General features: G+C 43.8%; 1 long non-coding RNA gene across 1 annotated transcript; it reads left to right on the forward strand.

Moving 5' to 3' along the window:
• Positions 1 to 9,757, forward strand: LOC144114781 (uncharacterized). The gene is made up of 4 exons (XR_013311117.1): positions 1 to 308; positions 1,334 to 1,459; positions 4,835 to 4,994; positions 9,603 to 9,757. It is a non-coding gene; the product is annotated as an uncharacterized LOC144114781 (long non-coding RNA).
• Positions 9,758 to 23,279: the final 13,522 nt, after the last annotated feature.

A 23,279-nucleotide genomic window follows, 5' to 3' on the forward strand; every position in this document is an offset into this window, starting at 1 on the left:
TTGCGCTGCATTCCAGCGCGATATCCGGTTAGGCCTTACGCCGCGCCGTGCCATGGTCCGTGCTGCTGTTCGTGTGCTGTTTGTGTTTGATTTCAAAATCGTTGCTTCAAACTTGCGTTTGGGTTTCCTGCTTATCGTAGCCTGCGCCGCGTGTCAGCAATGCAGCCGTTCGCGTACGTTGTGAATAAGTGACCACGCCGACAAGCATGGAGCCGTTTCATCTTGATAACACCTTCGACTTCAACCGTGGCAGCCGAAAAACAAGAGAAGAAAGGGGTTACTGCATGGCGTCGAGTGTTCGTTTCCAGGTGAGACCCATAGTGTAGCGCAGGAATGCGTGCAATTTGCGACCGCGGAAATAAAGGAGCGAGCACAAAGGCGAGAAGAAACGGAAGGGACGAGTCTCTGTCAGTTCTGTCCTGTTCGTTTCTCTTCGGCATTGCGCGTGTTTCGCTGGTTGTTTCCGCGGCAGCAAAGTCCATTCCACGTCGAATCATCAACATGCTGGTCTGTCAGTGTTCGCAGTGTATGCGTTGCTACGCGAGCGCCGAGGTCTGTCATAGATGCGTTTGCTAAATGCCAGGCATGCGTAGAGTCCTAAATGTAAATGTGCGAATTGGATACCGCCCAGCAAGGCGCTGTCGCAGCGAATTGTGCGACTGTGTTTCGGGATTTCGTTAATGTGGTTGCCCGACTTCCTATTTATTATTCGACGTGCGACGTGATCGTGCACTGCCTGCACGCGTGTTTTTTGACGCTGCTATCGGCCCGTTGCGGACTGCCGATAGCGTACGCCGCTCGGTCTGTTTCGCGTTGTGTTATTCGCTACGCGTATGTGCGTCTTTATGATGTGGCGTCTTAAGATTAGAACACACCTCTACGAGCCGATTACACCAGCTGTCAAGCTTAGGGTACGAGGGAGGTGACGCGTCAAGGCACGCAAGCGACTGAGTGAATTGAGCGACGCGTCGCAGTAATACCCCAAAAGGAAGCTGGCTGCTCGATCACCATTGTAACATTGGTAACGTTGCCTGCAGCTGTAAAGTTCTTTTAGTTGCAGGCGGTCGTGAGTAAAAATCATAGCTAGATTTTGACGAAGGAGCCCTAGAAAAAGAGCGCATCGTAGCCGTTTCAAAATAAGTGTTTTTGTATAACCTGTGTAGTACAAGCTTATCATGATAAACTAGTGTGAGCAAGTGGCATTATGTATTTAAAGTTTGGCTGTTTGAACATTTTCTTGTGGTTGTGTGATATGCCAGCAATACAAATAATTACCAGGAAGTGCCAGGCATTGTGGGTGCAAAAATACACAACTGCAAATTATGTTATGCAGGTGAAGTGCCTGGTGTTCAGTAGTGAAGAAATCTGAAAAGAGCTTCATCGGAGAGGATGTCTCGACTGTCCAGATTTGGGGGCGGCTCTTGTCTGTGCCCCTTTCAGCGTACATTGCAGAGCACAAGTATGTATTGAGTTTTCTAAGATCCGTTTTTTCACCTCTGTGTTGAGATCAGTGTGTTGCAATGTCTGCGTTGGACCAGAACGTTGACGGCATGTATTGGCGTTCCCCTATTCAAAATAAGATGTGTGTCTATTCTCAATAGGTCACCATCAGATAGTGCCACTTTCATGCTCAGTATGAAGCAGTGCTTAAATTCTGGGGGGCCTCGGCAAGCCTCAGAACCCCTACCAAGACTAACGAAGAATCTGAGACTCCCCGTACTAGAATGTAGGGAGTGTATGAATCCGAAGCAAGCAACCAATTTTCGTTTTTTTGTTAATGGTAGTTGGAACATTTCTTCTGTCATTTCTAAAATTTCGTGGTGATTTTTACAAGAATCATTAACACGTTTTATTAAAGCCGAGATGGAAAAAAATGCAAAGTTGACAGCACAACACAAAGGGTGGAAGGAAAAGGGAAACCTGCACCCTCATACCACGAGTGAGTACAGAGCTGGCCACTCAGCTCAAAGGCTACACAGCAACAACGAGCACACTGGCATAGCCTGAGCTCGTCCGCTTTCGCGCACTCCCGCTCTAGTTCCCACCTGTTCTCGATCTACTAGAGCCCCCTTCAATGCAGCCAGGCTTTAAAAAACACCAATATGAAGTAATGGGCTACAGGGCAGCATTTTAAGGTGGTATTACAGCATGAGGACAATGCTTTTAACCTTTTTTCTCTAATACCCAGGTCACATGGCACTCCTCATAGGCAATTATAACAGGATAACCATGTCATTCTTCTGAAATAATGCCGGTGTCACATGGCACTCTTCCGAGGCTGCTCCAGCAAAGGCGTCTTATTTCACTTAGCCAAAAAGTAGCCACAGTGTTATATAGTGCAGCTGTGAATGCGCCTCAAAGATGAAACATGAATTGCACTTTACAGCTTCCCTTGTAAGCTTGTTTTCTGCGGCCTCTCACTGTAGTTGCAATATTTTTACTGCCTCTGGATCTGAGTACAAAATAAGCACCGTCTACTGCAAACTCCTTCAGGATCTGTTATATTATAGCCTGTGCACAAAAAAGCTGAAAGTGCTAAATGAAAAAAAGGTGAATCTTCAACATAAAACATTACCTCAGTTATTATCTTGGTGAGTTTTGATGTTTTTTTTTGCCATTTCACTTGCCTGGTGTTGACGCTGTGCAAGTTCAGTGGATATACTTGTCTAATACAGCATTAAAAAAAAATATGTGACCAAAATTAGGTGTTTATAGTCCTTGAAACTAATATTTTAGGTATTGCACATTTCACTGTTCTCAATTTGCAGAGGTAGCAGTGTTTAGTACTGCTTGCCTTCTTTCTGTTGTTCTCTTTTCATTGATCGGTTGTGCCCTGTTTTTCTGTTATTTTGTGTTGTGTCATCATGTAGTGCATCCCTTCTTTTCTGTTTGTGCATCCCTTCGCTTCAGTGTTTTTTTTTTTTTGTGCACACCTCATGACAGCTGGCAGCTTTCCTTTCATTTTTGCCTTCTGGTACTAGAAAAAATATAGTTTACTGAAAGGTGGAATTTTAAATTGTACAGCATCATTTAGGTGCCTTCTTCCTTTTTAGCATATGCCATTAATGGTTTTGCCTATTGTTGCCAAGAATCTTACATTGACACAAATTTGTTTCACAAATGCAGGGCATGCTTGGCTCTCATGTAGAGTTTGTGCATTTGCAGTGTATATTTTGTATATGGTCTCTTAGTTGGTGACTGACACAGTGGCCTCACTGGCTGACTTGTATTATTATGAGGGGTTAGAATTTGTTTTTCACATTGCTGATGAGCATTTACAGGACCTTATTATGCCTTCTTCAACAGTCATGTCTTTTTTGTTGCTTTAGTTAGGATACTGTGGCTCAGATGAGCGAGCATCTGGGGCCAGAATACCTGTATAACTTCGTGCTGTTTGTCAGCTTTCTTTATGATGTGCATAACTGTGCAAGTAGGGAATAATTTTAGGTCTCAGTGGCCCTTTATTTGCTTTAGTTTTTGAGCCTTTATGCCAGATGTCAGATTTTGGAGGATAGTTTGTCACAGCCTTCATCATTGAAGTGGGGTAGCACAAGGTAACAGCCATGACAATTGGTCATTGTAACTGAGCACCCCACCCTCACTTTATGAGCACACCAAAGCTGAGATCAGAAGGCAACTTTGATAAGCATTGACACCTGAAGTCGTCTTTTTACAAGCATAATGTTACGGACCACTTGTAAACTTCCTTAAGCTATTGGGTTCAATTCATGTTTTAGCTTATTCAGACTCGCTGAACTGCACTTTGATTGTGCCTTCATGGAATTTGACGCCGGATTTCTGCTCCTGCAGCAAATCATGTAGGTCAAATGGGAGGTTGTGTGAAGTAATGCACCATGTAAGTGAAAATCACAGTGCACACTTATTACTGTTTTGGTCCTTGACCAATTTCTGTCACTTAGAGGCACTGTACTAAAAAGAAACTAATGTGTGCTGGAGCCGCTGGAAACCTTTTGTGTGAAGAAAAGGCATACTGACTTTGGTCGTGACAATTTGATGATTGTGCAAAATTTCAAAATGACCATTTTACTACTTCTTCATGCACATGTACTCTCTAGTGTCACATAAGGTGTAATGGCAGAACTTCTCCACTTCAGTTTTGTTTCTTTTTATATTTTGCATTTCATAGCATGAACACCATAGGCCATGCACTCCTGTATTGCTTTGTATAAGGAAACAGTGGCGAGTACAGCGTGTGTAGGCTCCTCATTGAAATCTGTTCTGAGGCACTAAGTTGTTTGCCTTGGACTATATCAATAGCTCATGCACTTCTAGCTCCAAAAATATTAAGTAATATTTCGTTCAATTTTGACTACAAGAAATTTGCTAAGCAGCCTGTTGAGGACATATTAGCTTTACTACAGGTCAACCGGCATTAGTGCCTTGCTTGACAAGGGTATGGGGAAGAACTGTAATTAGAAAATTGCTCTTAGCAGTTGCTGCTTAATGATATAAACACTGGCAGTGCTCCTACTGTTTTATTTTCCGTATTTGTTGCTTCACTTACTAATCTGTGATTTTCAAGGATCAAGTCAATTGTTTTTCAATAATTCTGCAGTTAAAGTTTTAAATTCTTAAAGGGAAAGTATGCAGTTGCCTTTTGTACACTGCTATCAGAACTCACCACTATTGCATGGCACCATCAACACCAAAATGTATGTTCTGCATTGGTAAAAAACGAAATTATTTCTTACTTTCTTGCTTCAACAGGTGTTAAAGCATACTGCCATTGTGAAGTGTACAAATGCAATTAATATCATATTCCTGGCTGTGAATATGGCTAAGAATTTTTATACGTGTGTTCTTCTTCCTGTAGGTGTATCTGAATTCAAGGTAGAGAAGGCAGTTTATGGCACCAAGAAGGGAATCCCAAAGGATGCAGTATTTCACAAGAGGGCTGCCACTACCATCTGGTCAACAGAAGCAGTTGCACAATGCAGTTCCAGTAGCAAGTACTCAGGAGGTGACAGTGGAAGGCAAGGAAAAGGTTCTCCACAAGGCTAAGCATAGAGGGCTGGTATAATTGGCTCTGGGCAGAATTATGAGACATCATTCCAGTGCACAAAAATGTTTCCAGTGACCATGGTGTCTATTCTCTTTGTTCGTGTGTTTTTCTGCGCTGGAGTGATGTTTCACAATTCTCTCCGCAAGGCATTGACTGAAGCGAAAAATCGATGCACTGAGAGGTAATTGCCAGCTTTAGCTGGCTTTATCTCAGAGGCATATACTCACTCCATCAGTGTATGTGAGAATTACAACTCAGGTTTGTTAGTGGTTTATAATATAAAAGCACTAAGCAAAGGATAATGACAAACATATAAGACGTGACCAAATAATTGTTGATATTGTCTTCACGTGAAAGTTCATTTACAGGAGTTTAAATTTATTGGTGCAATTAGCTGATGTGAGGATAAAAGCTTAAAGGCCTAGGCTCTATGTGTAATGTGGCAGTGCATGAGCAGTGAAATTACCCATAATGAACAACTTTTAATGAATACTTTAGTATCATGCAATGGAGACAGAAGATTGGTGGTACTTGCGAGTCAATTGCCCTGAAGCTTCGATTTTAACTGCTGAGGCTTGAGTGGTGCTGATTAAGTGTAGGCTTTCGTGGGTGCCGTCACATTTGCCATCATCCATGAATCCTCCGGTTGTCTCTGCTTAATGACGAAAGTTTCCATATTATAACTTGTAGCCAGCACTGAAAATTTTGCACAAAATAAGCTTGAATTGAATGCTAGCCGACTTATTGTCTAGCTGACAGATGCCATGATGGAAGTGACTGTTGGCGTCCATCATGTAGCCCATAATGACCCCTCTTTTCCCTTCTCTGCTCTCTTGTCGAGCTGTTATGCACATAGTTTTGCAAATCATATTCCAACTTGGGCTACTTCAGCTTACATGTAAAAAGTTTTTGGCTACTTTTTACTCAAGCATAGGTGTGCTTGAGCTATCTTTTGCTAGTTTTGCTGCATGCATTATAAAAATAGTTTGTGGCATTGATTATGACAATATTAACCGCTTTTTCACACTTAGGAGGGATGGCCCAGTGAGGCCTTGTAGAGATGGCTCGAAGCGGATGCAATACTTTGTTTCATACATGTTGGGAGGGGTCATGCGAATTTTGTGTTATTGTTATTTTATTTATCATACTGTTAGTCCCACTGGGACTGTTGCAGGAGTGGATTTATAAGCAAGATACAAATTAACAGACAGTAACACAAGGGTCAGCAATAAGGTTTAAAGAAACAAGATATTAAAGTATCAGTAAGCGGTCACATCGAGTGCGGCATAGTTGACGGAAGATAGTTTGCAATTCAGGCCTTCAAAGCATGCGTTCAAGCATATTCAAAGCAGTACAGGCAATTGGCCCAACATTGGAATCCGTATTAGCAAAGGCCGGCCTTACATGCATTTGTGTGGCAGTAAACATTGCTGCTTTGGAAAAGGCGCCAGTCTGCCATACAATGTCAGCAAAGCTTAAAGAACCTCACTTGTTCTAAGTTATTTTGGAGCCCTCCACTACAGTCGAAGAACAATTTTTACCAGCCGAAAAAGAAGAGGGACAAGAGGAGAACCTACACTGGTTCCTGTGTAGGTTCTCCTCTTGTCTGTCTTTTTTTCGGCTGGTAAAAATTATTCTTTGACATGACTTACCAATTGGCCCACCATTCAGTCTTGCTGCACTACAGTGTCCTGCAGCCGTTATTGCTATCTGCCTTGCTGTGAGAAGCGGCTCTTGCAAGTGATATGCCTTCTTAGAACCAATCAACTGGTTAAGCTTATTCTTAAGAGGGTTTCAAATTGGGCTAGTTGGTAGTTAACATGGTCAAACATAATTGCACTTTTAGACTGACGTGGGAGAACACAGGGACGGCACAAACACTGGTGCGCAAACTATCAACTGAGGTTTAGTGTGGTGTGCGCACATATATAAGCTTAACATGTCAAAACATGAAAAACACATTTGAACCAGCAACTTTGCTATCGTATCGTCAAGCATCAGAAAGACTGTCCCAGCAGATCAGTTTGTTTGGTATCTCTTGTCCAAGAATTGCTTTTCCTGTTTTGATAAGCAAAACTGAAGGGTCACTAACACACGTCTCTTCTTTTCCTGATTCCAAGCAGTAGGCTCCCACAGCTCCCTGGTTGTCTTATCTTTGAATTTCAGCAGAACTGTAGTCTAATAGAAGTGGGGTTTGCAGCTATCGCATCTGGCACAATGTGCCGCCAGATTTTCAGGGGACTTAATCTGCTGGCAGTTGCGGTTATGCTCTCTGAGACTTTCATTTAAACATCTGCCTGTCTGGCCCACATATGCTCGGCCGCAAGATAGCGGTGTCTTGTAAACCACTCCTTCACCGCACTCGACGAACCTGTTTGTGTGCCTGACGCCACAAGACTTCTCTTTTCCTGGACTGGTTTCTTCCTTTACATTCGAGCACATTCCTTTTAGTTTTCTTGGTGCGGAAAAAAATACTTGCACTTCATGCCTTTCGGAAAATTTTTTCTTACCGCACATTCATGCACTTTCTCACAATTTGAATATAGTTTCCGAAAATGCATGAAGTGCAAGTAGTTTTTTCCGCACCAAGAAAACTAAAAGGAATGTGCGCGAAGGTAAATGAAGAAACCAGTCCTGGAGAAGAGAAGTCTTGTGGTGTCAGGCAAACAGGTTCGTTGAGTGCTGTGAAGGAGTGGTTTACAGGATACTGCTACCTTGCGGCCGAGCATATGTGGGCCAGGCGGGCAGATGTTTAAATGAAAGACTCAGAGAGCATAACCGCAACTTCCGGCAGATTAAGACATCTGGAAATCTGGTGGCACATTGCGCCAGATGCAATAGCTGCAAACCCCACTTGCAACAGACTACAGTTCTCAAATCCAGAGATAAGACAACCAGGGAGCTGTAAGCCTAGTGCTTGGAATCAGGAAAAGAAGGGCCGTGTGTTAGTGACCCTTCAGTTTTGCTTACCAAACAGGAAAAGCAATTTTTGGACAAGTGATACCAAACATAAACCGATCTGCTGAGACAAAGTCTTTCTGTCTTTCTGATGCTTGACGATACGATAGCAAAGTTGCTGGTTCAAATGTGTTTTTTATGTTTTGACATGTTAAGCTTATATATGTGCGCACACCACAATAAACCTCAGTTGATAGTTTGCACACCAGTGTTTGTGTCATCCCTGTGTTCTCCCCTGTCAGTCTAAAAGTGCAGTTATGTTATTCACTTAACTTGGAGTCAACTAGGACATTTTTTGTAACTGGAACCCTAGCGCGTGGATGCACCAAAAGAAGTGCATCTCACTGGAAGACAGGGAGTGCTAGGCACCATAGTGGATAGCACACAGTACCCAGAATCTACTGTGGGTTTTGTATGTGTGCAAATGTCTGCAGGTACCATCCAGTGCACTGCACCAGACGCTCAGGATGTGCATAGAAAGATAATACCTAAACAAAACTGATGTGTGCTCAGCAGCTTTGGTTTGGTTTGGTTCATGCAAGAAAATAATCTGGCAGCTTTTTTTGCACATCTGTTACGGTTTTACAAGTGCCAGGGTTCAGAGCATCTTGTTTAATTTTCATTGAAATTGAGTGGGAGAAAAGTTTTCTTTCGAATCGTTAACGTTCCAGCCTGGTCATTTTGTATGTGGCATTGAGCTTAATATAAATTTCAACAGTCTGCTTTTTATACTTTTCTGCCAAAATAGGAAGAAATGAAGAGGAATGGTCTTCTAAATAGATGCAGCCAGCCATTGTTTTACTGTTCTGCACCCTGTGGGCATAAAAAGTCTCAATACATGGATTTTGTCACCCTGAATTGCACTCGCATCAAATCTTTCGTTTTTACTGGAACTGCAGCATATCTCATTTTTGTGCCCACCTTTACGGGCATCTTCTAATCATTTCTCTAATGCCTTAATCCCTCTTAATTTTTTTGTTTTCTGCAGCAGTAGAATTTCCATGGTAATTTATTTCTCTAGGTTAGGAAGTATTAGAATCTCTGAGTCTGGTAATGAATGAAATTACCTGAGATGCTAGAATGCTGTTCATTGTCTCAGAAAGCTTGATTTTGTATTAGAAGGACTGTCATGCTCAATATCAGATGCAACGCTAAATATTTGGTTGGAATTCAGATTATGAAGTGGGCGTACCCAGCTGTGGTGTAAATATGCGCAATTAGCTATGAATGCAAAAAAACACAATACAATAATTCACACTTTCATTCACACAGCATGATAATGAACAAGGGCAAGGGGGACGCACCACAAAGCGTTTTTTGGCGTCTTTCTGTGTATGCATTGTCACACTGTGCGAATGAAACTATGAAATATTAGCTCATCCAGCAACTGATTTCAAACAACTTAATGCAAGTGGGGTGCTTTATGTGAGTAGCATTGATTTACTATAAAGCAGAAGACTCACTTGGTTTACTGCAGAGGCATTGCGAGTTGTATTGAATGTGTAGTACATGTTTGCACCACTGAGCTAAATTTAATGTCAGCATTTGCTAGTTGCCTTTGTGCTGTGATTCGTATAGTGTTCTTCACACAAATTTGCGATTTTGTTCTGTTGTTCTTCAGGTATTGGGCTACACAGCTGGAGTCAAGCTGCTGTCAGGGAAATGCAAGATTTTCGACTTTCTCAGAAAAGATGCATGCTATGATGCAAGGGGCCTCTAGCTTGACTGTACTGCCAATTTTGTCTACCAATAAAGCTAAGGATGCTTTTGAGGAAATGTGAGCATTTTTTCTTTCTATACATGCTTGTTGTTCATCTTCGGCAAGAACACAATTGATGTGGTTATGTGCATGCTCCAGCGTACAATCGTAAAAAATTATGATGATGCGAGTGTGGGCCAAACTATGCCTAACTGTGTGCAGGTGCCACTTATAAAATGCTCGTGCCATCAAGACCGACACAGCGAGATCGGTGGATGTTAGTGCACCTGTCTCGACATCAGGAGTGCTTGCAGTTTTACACCATTTGGCGTGCGCTCACAGGGGTCTCTTTGGTTTTGGCTCACGATAGTATGTCCAAACTCGCAGCATCTCTATAAAGACATTGTACAGTACACCAACCATACCAAATCGAATGGTACACCGACCACACCAGGAAACACCAAACGAAACCACAGCAGAACCGGTATCAGATGACCGGGTCACAGCACAACACCAGACCGGAACACACTAAAACACACCACACTACACCACATCAGGACCCGTGTCTAGAAAACCAGTCTGGTCGGAACACCAGACACGGTCACACCAGAAAACACTACACCGGGTCACACCAGAACCCGTGTCTGAAAATCCGGTCTGGCGTAAACACCAGAAACGGGCTGGTATTTTTTTCAACTGGGCATGTCTGTCTGCCTGTTGTTGCCAGGAAGAAAGAAAAGGAGGTGCACAGGCCTGCTCACTGGCTCAAGCTGAGCCATGATCGCTACCACGTGCAGACAGTAGGAGAGTTGAAAGATGGGATAGAAAGATAGTACAGACGCTCTAAAGACAAGGCCGATCCCGGAGGTAGTGCAATACCGGGCCAACCAGTGGCGGAAGTGAAGCATCCTTCAAACTCACTGCCACATTTCCAAAAATAAGTCCATTGGACCCTTAACAGATACTCTATGGTCTCACATCTCGGCGGACACCTAAACCACGCCTTAAGGGAAGGGATAAAGGAGAAAGTGAAAAAGGAAAGGAAGAAAGCTGAAGAGGTGCCGAAGTGGAAGGGCTCCAAATTTAGATCACCTGAGGATCTTTAATGTGCACTGACATCGCACAGCACATGGGCGCCTTAATGTTTTGCGTCAATAAAAACGCAGCAGCCGCTATCGGGTTCCCTCGGTTTCAACAATATTTTATGTGCGAACCCTCCGAGAAGCAAGTGTAACTGGCACACTGGGTCAGTGTAAACCTCAATAGCGCTTTGAGTAAACGGTGGCATCCACCTAAAAATTGAGGCAGTTATGCGCCTTTCCTTTTCTCAAAACCAGCGGAAGATTTAAACTGTTGATTTTGAGAAAAGGAAAAGCGCATAACTGGCTCCCTGGGTCAGTGGACTACTCAATCGCGTTTTTAGGCATGTGGCGATAGTGCCCACCTTCAAAAAATTTATGGGGGCACTTCAGCAAAGCTTATGGTGTGTAAACGCGAGAGCACTTATATATGTCAAATGGTGTTCACTGACTTGTTTGGGACTTCGGGGGTGAACGTTGTTTGGCTGCAACATTTCGCTTCACATGTTTCGTTGGGTTGCGATGGCCTCGTACTTCGTCGGTAGTGAGCTACCGCCTCCGGCCACGCTTTGCTGTCTCGCCTAATGATGCAGACAGGATCGATTCAACTTCGGATCACGAAGACTCTATTAGCTGCGTTTACATGAATACGACCCTGGGCATCCTATTTCGTAGCGTATCTCGCGGAGCCGACACGCCACAGTGCACATGTGCCACATCAAATGTGTCGGGGCATTGAGCCCTCGCCCAATGCATTGGAAGGAGGGGTCCAGCTGTGCCCATCTTGATTGCAGTATGCTTTGTAAATCACATGAGAGGGTATTGCATAGCCACTGCAGGGAGGAGGAGGGGCGCCTCGAAACCTGTTTCCGTGCAAGTTAAAGATCCCCAGGTGGTCGAAATTATTCCCCAGCCCTCCACTCTTCCTTTCTTCTTTCACTCCCTCTGTTATCTCTTCCTTGCAGGGTGGTTCAGGGGTCCAACGATATATGAGACAGATATTGTTGCCCCATTTCCTTTCCCCCAAAACCAATTATTGTTAATATTCACCCCCAAAGTCGACCCGCCTTTCTCGATCCACATCACCTGCCTCAGTGGCTTAGTGGTTAGGGCGCTCGACTACCGATCCCGGAGTTCCCGTGTTCGAACACGACCGCGGCGGCTGCCTTTTTATGGAGGAAAAACGCTAAGGCGCTCCTGTGCTGTGCGATGTCTCTACACGTTAAAGATTCCCAGGTGGTCGACATTATTACGGAGCACCTCTGCCTCTTTCTTCCTTTCTTCTTTCACTACCTCTTTTATTCCTTCCCTTATGGCGCGGTTCACATGTCCAATGATATATGAGACAGATACTGCGCCAGTTCCTTCCCCCAAAAACCAATTATTATTATTATTATATTCTCGACCTATATCTCCCTTGTGATGGCGTATTCCTCCAGGAGGGGTGACGACGTTTCGAGGGCCGCGTTTCTGCCATGCGTGCCTGCCACGGCTTTCTGGTGACGACAGCGTTTCCGCTCAATGAGCCAAGTTATGCTCTCGCATTAAACCGTGCTTTCGCACAATAATTCGGTCTTTAGTGCTAAACTTCCAGCTATTTTTTAGCCATATTTTCTTTCATTGAAGGTTAAATGTCCCTACAATTTTCTATTTCTAAAGTCTTAGTCTCTTTGATCTCCTCCTTTTGAACTCGCGAAAAGGCATCTCGCAACCCTCAGTTTTGGCCATGCTAGTTTCGAGCAACATATATTTCCAGCATTCCAGATGTTCAATTCAGATGGGCATATTCTCGTTTGACACTGGTCAAATAAACTTCAACGCCTTTAGTTTTAAAACTTTGTACTATTACGAAAACGCAATTCGATTCCTTGAATAGTTTACCTTCTTAACGAAGCGAAGGACGAAGGACATTATTACTAACATAAGTTCGATGCTAGGCCAGTGGTATGTGATTTCAGTAGCGGGAGGACAAATATCGGCTTCTTGCAAAGCTCTCGGGATGAGCAGTACTGAAGCTGACCTGAATCCTGCACGTTGCGTGCAATGTGTTGAAACTGGTTCATTGTTTATGGGCGTTTAACGTCCCAAAGTGACTAAGGCGATGGGGACGCTGTAGTGAAGGGCTCCGGAAATTTCGACCACCTGGGGTTCTTTAACGGGCATTGAAATTGGACAGTGCACGGGCGTCTAGGATGTCGCCTCGATTGAAATTATACCGCCGCGGCCAGGATCGAGCCCTCGTCTTCCGGGTCACAAGCCGAGTGCCATAACCACTGAGCCACCCCTGCGGCCTTGAAGCTGCTTTGAAACTGTGTCTGTGTTTGTGCGTACTCTGTGCTATATCACCAACCTGTCATCTCCTATTGTTTCGTTGTCACGAATAAATTCTCTGTACTTTATTACCACTATCCAATTGCTGATGAGGTGCTACACTCTTAGGTGGTAAATGTTGTAAATATGTATACGTAGACTAAACGAAGCCGTAAGAACATTTCAATGATTTAATTTCCTTGCAAAGCAGCTGTTAGAAGGAGTGGCATGACCGTATTGTTCTCAATGAATGAGACTCCGCTTACCCCGTACGCGCACTCCCTTTACGCTGTCCTTATTACCAACCATTCTTTGGCAATACATCAGCAACCTAATCTGTAAAACTGTAAAGGTACTCTGCCCGCGTGCTCATCCTCTTTACCTTGCGAGGAGAGCAGAAACGCCACATCTTAGGGTTGAAAGCCCAATGACCCCATAAATCCCTCGTATTTCGAAGAATAATGGAGGTGGTTTCGACAGTACTCACCTTTCCTCGCTCTGTCTTTCGGCATGGTACCACATGGGAAAGATAAGTAATTTTATACAAATGAGTGGAAGGTTCTGAAGCGACAGATGCATGTCTCCGCTTTGGAACGTGTGTAGTTTCGTTTCTGTGCTTTCAACTCAACAATCCAGGCCTTTATTTCACTTTCCTACATCTTTTTTCGATGTGCCTTGCGCTCTTTCACACCCTCGAGGCTGTGACCCTAACAGCATTGTCGCGCATTACACGATATCGTATACAGCTCGTTCGGTCGAAAAGCCGTTGGCGCAGTAATAGTCGGCACAGCGTGTCGGAAATAATCGGGGGCTGCGGTAGACAATCGTATCATGGTAATTTGTGGTTTTTGTGATTGATCATTGATTGGTGTGTGATAGGCAGTGATGAGTTAATGAAATCATTGTAATTAATTCATTATATAAAGAAATAAGAAAATCGCAAAATTGGAAAAAGGTGGTTCAAAGGTATCAAAATGCTTTAGTATGAAAAGCAAAGGCTGGATTATGATAATTCAGAAAATTTAGTGTGTGCAATTGATCGATTAATTATTTGAAACAATTTGAAGAAATGAAAAATGCATTCGAAGGTGGCAAACTGCTCAGGATGGAAAGCCTAACCCAGTATGCTATCGCATCATACCCTTAAGTCGTAGCTTAAGTGTCCTCTCCAATTTTTACTTACTCACCTCAGTGACCAGTACTTCTTCCAGACAAAAATATTATTTCAGATTATTATTATTAACTTTCAAAGTGTCTCCATTATTCGAATTGGCGTAATCCTTCTTAAAGATACCAGGTGGTCGAAATTATTCCTAAGACCTCCATTACGGCATCTCTTTCTCCTTTCTTCTTTCACTACCTCCTTTCACTCCCCTTTCCTTACGGTGCGGTTGATGTGTCCGCCCATATGTGCGACAGATACTAGGCCATTTCCTTCCCACAATAATAATAATAATTAGCTTTTTGGGGAAAAATGGCGCAGTATTTGTCTCATATATCGTTGGACACCTGAACCTCGCCGTTAGAGAAGGGATAAAGAAGAAAGTGAAAGAAGAAATGAAGAAATAGGTGCCGTAGTGGAGGGCTCCGGAATATTTTCGACCACCTGGGGATCTTTAACGTGCGCTGACATCGCACAGCACACGGGCGCCTTGGCGTTTTTCGTCCATAAAAACGCAGCCGCCGCGGTTCCACAGGGATAAAAATTCCAAAAAAACCAATTGTAATTTCTAATCCCTGTGATTCAGAATGGCGCCTCCCGATCGAACGATTAGCGTCGCCACCCTATAAAAAAGATGCTCTACCGAGGCACATATGCGGTTTTTTGAGGAAAGTAAATGCCGCAGTAACTCTCTCACTGCTCAGTGCACACCTCAACCGCGCCGTGAGGGAAAGGATAGCTGGTGCAGCGTCGCCGTGTACAGCGGCGAGAAAAAGAGGGCAGCGTCGGGCCACTCGGTCGAGCAAGTAAAAAGTAAAGCTGGAGACAAGGTACACTTCTTTTGTATTTACACTTTACACTACTGTTTATTTCAATTAACAGTTTAGTGCAGCTCCTTCAGGCAAGCGATTCTGATTGCAGTGCCCGAGCCTTCGTTGTGGTTTTCAAGGAAGCTCTGCCTAAATATATTAGCTGAATCGTCAGACGCTTAAGCGCTGAGTACCAAGATATTCGGTATAAAACTGTGGGTATGCTGGCATCGTTGGACGTTTGGTAGTGTTTAATGATTTGTAGCGCAACGCTTTGAAGGCTTGCCGCAGATTGCCGTTAACTTCATGATGGCCTTATGGTTCCACTAACAGCAGGTGAAAACAAAGGAGGCGTTAGATTCCATGAAACGAGGCTCAGCGCCTGGGCCAGATACGCTTCCTGTGGAGTTTATTTACAATTCTGGCATATTGTAGGCACCATTTTCTAGGTTGTGTTAAAAATCTGTTTCACTCGGCATGTCTTTCCCGATTCATTTAAAAGAGGTGGCATTATCCTGATTCCTAAAAAGACTCCTTTCGCGACATGTCCGGCAGATTGGCGCCCTATCACCTTACTAAATTCAGATTATAAAGTATTAGCAAAATTACTCGTTCGCCATCTACGGGCTCTTCTCCCGTCCCTCATTTCCTCTCACCAGATTTGCTTCATCCCGGGTCGTGAAATACATAATTTATCATCCGTAACGCGAGATATCCTAGAGTATACCATACGGCAGCGCGCACAGGGTCTTCTTGTTTCCCTCGGTCAAGAAAAGGCGTTCGACTTTTTAGAGCATGAGTATATTTACGGTACACTAAATGCTTTCGGTTTCCCACCTTCTTTCGTGCTTCCTATTAAATAGATTTGCAGAGATATCTCAAGCACTGTTTCATGGTGGCTGGGAAATTGTACTGCATTTGATGTTGGCTGCGGCGTCTGTCAAGGTTGTCCGCTCTGCGCCCCCCCCCCCCTTTCTTTGTCTTAGCATTAGAGCCTTTCCTCTTGGCAGTCAATCACCACTCTCTTATTAGATGCATTTGATGTTGGCTGCGGCGTCTGTCAAGGTTGTCCGCTCTGCGCCCCCCCCCCCCTTTCTTTGTCTTAGCATTAGAGCCTTTCCTCTTGGCAGTCAATCACCACTCTCTTATTAGATGTCTGGCGTTGCCAGGCAGTGAGGCAGTACGCGTCACCGCTTATACAGATGACATCGCACTCCACTTAGCTGACGAACGCAGCCTGCTCGAAGCTTTAAACATTTTTCGTGAGTACGCCTCCTTGTCGGGGTCTGCTCTTAATTATTCGAAGAGTCATTACTTTTTGTGGGGTCTCCTTAGAGACGTATTACATGTGCGACAACTTTGCAGGGGTGTGTGCAGATCGCATTCTAGGCGTGACCTACGACTGTGCTGGAATATGGGATGGTATGTGGTCTTTAGCCGTAGAGCATTACATCTCGTGTGCGGAGGGCGCCGACATTTGGCCTGCCTCTCTTTGAAGGACGTTACCTGGTTCAGTCGGTCGTGCTGGGTGCCTTCTAGTGTCTTTGCCACATTGTTAAACCACCCCTGCGCGTCATAAGGCGGGTGCAGACTACAGTTTTTATCTTTTTTTTTGGTCAGGCGGAACCAAGCTTGTGGCTCGTGCTGTTCTTGGACAACCACGGGAGAGAGGCGGTTTTGCCTTTCTAACTTTGTCCATCACGTCCTCGTTGTTAGCTTTGAACTGCATTTTGTTGGAATTGTGCTCAGATCGATTGTCTTCTATAAACTCATTTAAACCGTTTGCAGAAAATTCTTTGCATTTCTTGGGAGGACGTTGTCATAGTGAATATAACATCGGTCCGCAGGTTGTGAACCTTTACTACAGAACTGATTATGACTGAAATTTTTGATAACAGGGAATTTGTGAACACAATCTGAGAGAGCTTATACATAGGCCAAGTAATACAGGAGAACAGAGTCGGGGATGTCGTAAATATGGGGCTAGCGAATCCTGGAACAGGCTATAAAGTTCTAAGGGAAGCTCGCACAGTGAAAAGCTGCAACTGTGAGTTTAATTCAGGTATTCGCGCCTTCAAGAGTAGCACAGCATTGGCGACAGTTTTTGAGAGTCCAACGCAAAGACGCAGAGCACGTCTCTTCAAAAGAATAAAAAATTGAAGCTAGCACCTTAGACAACTAGAAAAATGAACGCAGCCAAATTCAAGTACTGGCCTTAAATAAAATTTATAAAGAAAGCGCAAAGTGTCACAGCGCATGCAGAATTTTTTGTGACTGATTCAAAGGCGCGTTCGGCTTTAAGCACATTTTTTTTGGATTTGTAGTCGCCAGTCTAACTGCGGATCGTGCGTAATACCTATGTATTTTACGGTATCAACTTGAGGAATTGGGGTATTACGATACAGCAAGGAGATGTAAAGAGCGGATGCCGGGGGGGAAAACAAAGAGGGCACTTTTATTAACGTTCAAATCTAACCTTAGGCTGTCCAGCCAGGATTCCAGAGCGTTGAGGCACGATTACAACATTCGATATAAGGTGTGGACATACTTCGCAGAACCGGAGAATAGAATGTCGTCTGCGCTGAACACCGTGTGGACAGGAATATTTCTCATGAATATATTAAACAGTAACGCTAAGGGCACTGAACCTTGAAGCATGCCCCTCGACTGAGAGTTTCGTCCATGAAAGGAGGTAAGAAAGAGGTTTAGGTCAACCAGTTCATCAAGCGAAACACTGAGCTCCACTCTGTCGTACGCTTTTGCAATATCCCCATGTAACTATAGCTGACACCTCCTTCTTCCTCACTGCAACCTTAATTCAGCTCTCCAAGTCTATGTGTGCGGACCAAATCGAACACCCTCGGCTAAAACCAATCTGAGCCTCTCTGAGTGCACGTCGAATCGATACATGATTCGTGAGGTGGCTGTGTGCCACCTGTCCCACAGGTTTGACCAAATTGGAAGTGACAGAAATGGGCCGAATATTGTCAAGATCAAATCCTTTTCCCGGGTCTTTGAGCAATAAAACTATTTCCGCTCTTTTCCTGTCTACTAGAATCCAGGCTTTTTCCAAACACTAATTTCGAAAGTGTAGGATATCTTGGGTAAATTCTTGAGCTAATATCTTCATCATGCCAACTGTGACTACGTCAACACCAGGGGCTGCAGACAGTAGACCACTGACCATAGACATGAAATCAGATTGAACGAGTCCAATGAGGTCGGCACGAAAATGGGATAAGATCTAAGAAGCCGTATTGCGTGCATGAAAACGCGCGGCGAGGCCCTGACCTATGCCAATCAGATTGTCTATTTCTTTTTGGAGGGGGGGGGGGGGGGGGGGGGACTGTATACTAGGTTGCACGGCCGGAAGGTACTGAGTTAATGCGCTCCATAAATCTGTACAAATCTTTTTGATTTTCTGGGCTAGGCATTGTATTCCTCCTTAGATTTAAAGATGGTCGTTTTAAACGCTGTAAAGAATTTGTAATTTATCCAACTGCGTGGGAACTGGTTATGAAGCCTTCCGGCGACGTTAAGAGGTTTCGCAGTCTTCAATCCACCAGCGTGAAGGAATCTTGTTTTTCACAGCTGAATTTACCGTAAACACAGGAGCTGAGTGGCTTCTAACAGAAAAGGCAAAACTCGAGGGGCCCGGTCCGAGCTAACCGAGGGTTCGGGAGAGGAAAGCTCCTGACATAGCAATTTCTTCAACTGTACAGTGCTAACGAATTTTTGAGTGGAACCGGTCGCCATAAGGGGACTGCACACTATAGTGAAAGTTATCGGGTAGTGGTCACTCGACGTGCCACAGTCAACTCGCGACAATATCCCAACCCCATTAACAGCGAAAGTCAAATCAATCGCTGAACGCGAATGAGCCCGCATAAAAGTTATAGCACGGCTGTTGTAGCAGCGCGCATCATTTGCAGACGTATCTGACCGAAGTATTTGCCCATTGAGATCTGTGCGGAAACCCCATATAGCATGGTGTGAATTGAAGTCTCCCGTGAAAACTACGTTGTATGCATATTGCGCAATAAAGCACCCATGTAGTCCGTCCTACGGACGCCAGCAGGGAAGTAATTATTCGCAACTGCTAGAGCGGCACACTGCGGTACAAAGATATCAACTGCAAATATCTACAATCCTTTCGCATTATTTTTTGTGACACATTCGCGCGGTTAAATAATTTTGATGAAATCAATGTTAACCAATCCCCACCTCTGCTGTTCGTGCGATCAGCTCTAAACACACGGAAATTCCTAAGCGAGAAGCGCCGATTAGGACAGAGCCGAGTTTCCTGCAGTAAAATAATGTCTCGGCTATGCTTAAGTAGGAGCCGCTGTAAATCATGGAACTAATATGCGATTGACCGAGAACTCTATTTGAGGACGGCTTACTTATTTATTTATTTACTTATTCTGGCCGAATAATTACAGCGAGGAGTGGGTAGTAAAAAAATATACAAGAACAATATTGGTACAGCAGAATTAGGTTATAAAACCACTAACAACATTCTTAATTATCTCAGAGTTTGTAACGGATGCGATGGAAGCGGGAAGGTGGTTCCATTCCTTATCTGTCTTGGGGATGGAAAGGCGAAATGAAAGTTGGTGCGGCTGCTTGGCACTTCAACCTTGAACTGATGGCCGCTGAGGGAAGAAATATATGAAGGCAGCAGAAGAAGAGAGCCTCTGAGATGAAAGTCATAATTGTATATTTTGCGAAACAGACATAAGCGCGCCATTCTTCGACGAATGGGAAGATAAGGATGGCTTAGATCAGACTTCATTGCAGTTACTCTGGCAGTTCGATTATAGTTAGAAAAAATGAAACGCATAGCCCATTTTGGGTGGATTCGAGGGTCCCATACTGACGATGCATATTCTACCTTTGGTCTGACAAGGGTTTTCGAATGCATAAGTTTCAAGTTAGTGGGCGCCATAGAAATATTTCGACGTAAGTAACCAAGTGTACGATTAGCGTTACTTGTTATGTAGTCCACATGAGCTTGCAAGGAAAGCTTACTGTAGATATGAACGCCAAGGTATTTGTAAGATGAAACCTCTGTTAACGGAGTATCATAAAGTGAATAGTCACAAAAACGTCATTAAATGCATAGCGGGAAATTCTCATGAACTTGCACTTAGTACCGTTTGGCTTCATTAGCCAAGTGTTACACCAAGAAGAAATCTGATTACGGTCGGATTGGTGGGTAAGGCGGTCAGCAGAGCTTTTAATTTGACAGTAAATAAAGCAATCATGAGCAAAAATTTATATGAAGAGAGACAATCTATTAGGCAAGACGTTAATATAGATAAGAAATAGCAATGGCCCCAGCACTGTGGAACACCAGAGTCCACACTGCAAGAATCAGAGCTACGGTCGTCAACAATACCAAGTTGTGTGCGGTTAGACAAGAAGCATTCAATCTAGCTTAAAACGTTAGGATCAAGATTAAGCTTCCTAGTTTTAGAAGTAGCAGTCTATAGCAAACCGTATCAAAGCCTTGGCGAAATCAATGAAAATGTAGTCAACAATGAGTGAAGAGTCAAGGGCGGAAAACAAGTCGTTTGTGAAGGTTAAGAGCTCAGTGTCACAAGACTAGTGCTTTTGAAAATCTCGCTGTTGAACACTGAAAAACGAGTTATTTTCAAGGAAAGTTACAATATGGCTATAAATAACACGCTCCAGTAGTTTTCAAGGAATGGTTGTTAATGAGATGGGTCTGTAATTGGTAGGAGAATTAACATCACCTTAGTTGAAGATAAGGAACCACCTTCCCCACTTCACAGCCCGGAATTTCGCCACATTGCAAGGACTGCGAAAAAAGTTTTGACAACAATATCGAAGAACACTGGTCAGTGTTTTTCAAATATTTTCGGCTGATAGTATCTTCGCCTCGGGAACAAGAGAGCTTAATTTCACTTATTAATTTCCTTATTCCAGTCCAACCTATGATGATAGGATCCATGGTCTGGTAATCAAACTTGGACACGATAGGAAGGGCGAAAGGAGCATTTCTCAAAAAGTATGATGCAAATACCTCGTTAAACAAAATGCAACAACTTTCTTTGGCAACAACAGTTCTGTCAGAAGCGAGTAATCCGATCTCTTACTTGTCTTCGCCGCGAACAATATTCCAAAATTTGCGCGAGTTTGAGGCAAGCATCTATGGCAGCTTTTGGTCAAAATATGTGCGCTTCCCAATTCGAAGCGCGTTAGTGTACTCTGCTGCCGCGCGATGATAAGCCTGGCCTCTTTCTTCATACAGAAATAACTTGGCTCTACGGAAAATTCACTTTTTTTTGTTCAGTAATCTCTTGAGTTATATTGTAACCCAAGGTGAGTAAGAGAAGCTTTTATCCTGCGTAGGAGGAATAAATTGGTTAGTAAGCTCGGTATTTTCGATTTTAAGGAGAGCCAGTTTCCTTGCACTGAAAGCTCTGAAAACTTCGAGAAAAATTAAAAAATCTTGAAAATTCTGCTAGTCCTGCGTTGATAGAAGCAGAGTCGGCTTTCCCATGGTCCCTAATAAACTTTTGACTTACTTCCTTGCGAGGTGAAACGTCCGTCATATTAAAAAGATTAATGGAATGATCACTCAAGTGTAAAGTCAGAGCATGTGTCAAGAAAGAAGATGCATTCGGAGGAGCTGCAGTTTGCAAGCGGAAGATGCATGTCCCAATTAATGTTGGGAAAGTTAAAATCGCCTAGAACAAAAGTGGGTGAGGAGGGAAACCTGGTGTGCAATTTACTTGGAACAGGGTGTAAATCTAACGAGAAACAATTAAGTGAATTGGGATGACGATAGCATGCGACGAAAATAATATCTTTGTAATGGAGGCGGATGTTCGTATCCATTTCAAGCGGGGAAAGAGTAGAAACATTGAAAGAAACCAAGCCGTCAGCGACTGCTATCAAAACGCCACCGCCAGATCGCGTTTCCCGATCACCCCTGCAGAACTTATATTTTCTTGCGCAATTCAAGATTTCTTTATCGTCGACTTTTTCGGAGAGCCAAGTTTCTGTAAGAATCATCACGTCAGCTGAACAGGTGTCGATCAATGTCGACAGGGCATCACGCTAATTGCTACGCTCCTAATGTCGCAAAAAAAAAAGAAGAGAGAATCTACGTTCGCACGACCGACGTCTGCTAACGTCTAGTTACGTTGACGGCAGAGGGGCGGATGCGCTAGAAGTTAATAACTTATTCTTATCTGTGGAAAATGCGCCACCAATATTCACCTCAAATATGCTGTCAGTGGCGGGGCAGTAGATATAACTTTTATTGTCGATAACTACTTTGTTGTATTTCGTTGAATAAGCCTTTCCAGTAGCTTTCCAGCTTTCCAGTAGCGTGGCTTTGCAGAAGTATTCGCTTATGCTAATCCCTGTCCGTTTTAGCTTAGATTTTTTGGCCAAATATCGCATCTTACATCTTAACTATAAGAAGCGTGCTACAATGGGTCTACATTTGTCCAAGGCGAAAGGGCCTAGCCGATGTGCTCGACACATTTCTTCTTCTGGTCATTGTTCCCGAACTTTTTCTTCCCATTGCGCCCATGTTTCGCCAGAAGAATCCCGTAAAAAAAGTAAATTTTCTCGGCGTGACCGATCTTCATACTCGTGTAGCCGTGAATATAGAGCGACAGTTTCGGTGCGAATTTTCGGTGCGAACCGCCCTAGGCACCGATTCTTCAAAGTGAACCTCGTCTTGCAAATTTTCGAGGCCGCCGCCCTGTTCTTCGAGCGCTCTTGAACTTGAGGTCAAATCAGATAATTTAGAATCGAGCTGTAACTGGTTTTCTTTAACCTCATCTATCAATTTCAAGAGTTTATCATTCCCCTCGTCCAGATGCAGGGTCAGCCGTTCGATAGCAGTCAAAACATTTCAGCGTGTACCTTTTTGCAGTCTTCTTTAGAAGGGCCAGGGTTTTTGTTGAGCATCTCCACTCATAAGAAGCATTTTTGTAATGTGGACACAATCATCAATAGTAAGAACCAATGTTTGTGGGCATGGGAATAGCAGCAGACCGGAGTTATTGGAAAGCTTTGCGAAAAGAGGTAGAGCTGCACAAACCTGGATGAAAGGCAGAAGTGGTTTTGAGTGACGAAGATTGCTGCTGCAGTTCCATGCCCACTGAAGTGCGGCAGCCTAGACAAGCCGCCTATGTAGGCCAGATACGGTGTTGCCTACGTCACAGCGGATGTCCTGTACGGTTCCAGCATCATA

This window comes from Amblyomma americanum, chromosome 1, assembly GCF_052857255.1.
Source record: "Amblyomma americanum isolate KBUSLIRL-KWMA chromosome 1, ASM5285725v1, whole genome shotgun sequence".
Lineage (NCBI taxonomy): Eukaryota > Metazoa > Arthropoda > Arachnida > Ixodida > Ixodidae > Amblyomma > Amblyomma americanum.